The sequence below is a fragment of the Hipposideros armiger genome, unplaced genomic scaffold, assembly GCF_001890085.2.
Source record: "Hipposideros armiger isolate ML-2016 unplaced genomic scaffold, ASM189008v1 scaffold_679, whole genome shotgun sequence".
Taxonomy (NCBI): Eukaryota; Metazoa; Chordata; class Mammalia; order Chiroptera; family Hipposideridae; genus Hipposideros; species Hipposideros armiger.
Window position 1 is genome coordinate 731,274 of NW_017732029.1, and position 2,500 is coordinate 733,773.

The 2,500-nt window shown below is 33.9% G+C and overlaps 1 protein-coding gene across 7 annotated transcripts in view; it reads left to right on the forward strand.

The window, feature by feature from the left end:
• Positions 1-2,500, forward strand: part of GRIA2 (glutamate ionotropic receptor AMPA type subunit 2) — a 127,721-nt gene that overhangs the window by 118,946 nt on the left and 6,275 nt on the right. The gene's annotated exons all lie outside the window — the stretch shown is intronic.

A 2,500-nucleotide genomic window follows, 5' to 3' on the forward strand; every position in this document is an offset into this window, starting at 1 on the left:
GCCGTTCTTCCACTTACAGGTAGAGTTACCTTGTAATTAGAGATTATACTACCTCAGACCTTGTAATGTTTCTAGGAAAAGGGGGAGGTTTTCATTAAAAGTATCTCTATTCACGTTTGAAGTGAAATCTAGAGATTGTCACAATGGGGAGCACAGCTTCTAAAAAACCTCTAGGAGTGTACTCCTGGGAGAAGTCACATCAGGCATTTGGAAATCTCTGCTTAGATCATTTGGCTCTCATTTATATTTGCAAATCATTTCGAACTCCCATTCTAGTGAAAAAAAATATTCTGCTGATAGTGTGAGAAGGTATTTTGATATTTTACTAGAAGTTAGTGGGTAAATAGATTTTTTTTTGACAGTGAACTGTATAATAGACTAAATGGTGAAGAAAGTTTATAACGCAGCACCTCTGTTTCCTACTAATTCTTGAATAAGTGTGTATGTTTCATAAGGATAATAACCATTTCCTATAAAAAGCCATTTTTCCCCCCTAAGGATGCAAAGGCTTCTTTAGAAAAAATAATGTCTGCATTACTGTATATGAGGAAGCAATAACTGTAAGTTAAAATGAATATGGGCTTTTTTCCTAAAAAGGAAGCCATCTTTTTCTTAGATATAATTACATCAGGTGTGTTTAGATTATATAGAACATTTCCCCAATTATGGGTATAGTTTCTCTTTAAGTAGATATTAAAATTCCACAGTTATTTTCTATGACATATTAGTCAAATTGACATGCCTATTAATAATCTTGAACTATGAAAAGGGATTTGAAGCCAGGTTGAGTCTTATCTCCTTAGGAAACATAAGGAAGTCAAGAGTGTTGAACTGACCAAACTATCATTTATCTCCTCTTATCATAGCATCACTTAACTCGTCATCAAAATGTGATGGCAGATGCCATCCTGAGGAAATGGGCTTTACCATGCTTCCTGAAAGAATGAATAGCTGTCCTTGAGTTACCATGGAAACTTTAAAAATACGTAGTCTTTGGAGTAGCAGTAGTTGGGTCCTGGTGGAGCTTTCACTGTTATTAGATATGCTTTCCCAACAGAGAGGAAGCCAGATTCCCTTGGTAATGAAGCTTCCAATGTTATTTCAAGAAGGGGCCTTGTTTAGAGATAGAAATAGGATGTAGGTGTGGTTTAGATAAATGATTAGATGGTGGAACTATTACTAATAAGTAAAGAACTTTTATAAACTTAGAGTGAAAGAATTCTTTGGAAGGCCACCTGGGTCTTCTCACAGCGTAGACCATGAGTCCACAGGCTGTCTCAATAGCAGTCCCTATTTAGACGGAGACAATGAAGAAATGCAGCCAGTATAAAAGCAGTGTCACCGTTATGTGCATTTTAAATTTCAGTGGCATAAACCTACTCTGTACTTTATTTATTTACACATGACCCTGGATTTTCACCAAAATAGATAGTTGTTGTTTTTTTGGGGGTTTTTTGTTTTTGTTTTTTGTAATGTAAAGCTGCCCTAAACCTTAGGGCAGATTCCTAAACCAATTTGGGTTTACATTATGCCTGCTTATAATGAATTGTTGTATCCCTGCTCTAGGATAAAGGTTATATATTTTTAAATTTCTCAGAGTAAACTACAAACAAAAAGGCCCCAAACCTCATGAATTTTAAACATAAGTTTTGAATTCTAAGTTTCCATTTCAAACCTCCTATATTAGAATAATAAAATGTGCTTTTTAGAGTCACCGTCCCAAAGGGATTAAAGTGAGTTGAGCAGTTTGTGAATAGAAAAATAAGCAGAAGCTATGACTTTCCAACTCTATGCTCAGCTTTCTTTTTAACTCTGAAAAAAGTATTGATTCTTTTGATGTCTATCTTTGCTTTTGAGTCAATTAATTTTTAAGATAAATATTCCCTCATTTATACTGCTGTCATAGCCTTTCCTTAATATCTGACACGCATAAGAATGTTGTTTTTTCCAGTATATAATATAATGAGCAGTATTCTGATGATTAAATATTCAAAATAAACATTTATTATTTAATCAAAAGAAAATTTTAATGCCCTAAGGATATTTCTTTGAAAAACCAGTGTTATTTAAGATGCATTTGAGTCAGGATCTAATCGAGGTTTCTAGTATCATATTCTTTTTTCCTTAGATAATGGGCATTACATGAGGATCTTACCACTTATATGCTTGACCATTAATGTGACACAGACTCCTGTTCTTCCAACTAATTAGGAATAGGTCATTTAGGATTTCAGCAGTGAAGATATCCTTCTGCTTGTCTCTTAGCTTGAATTATTCCTAGAGGTACTGTAGCGTATATTGATCCTATTTTGGTGTGTGACTGTTGCAGATTGCTTCATGGATGTGCAGTATTTTGTTTACAGCTAAAATATACAATAACCAAATGACAGTTGAGGTTCTCATAAATATAAAGATATTCATTTGACAAAAATGATACAGTTATGAAGGACAACATATGAAAAGGTGGAGACTTGTCTGTACCATCAATGATTGTTTTAAA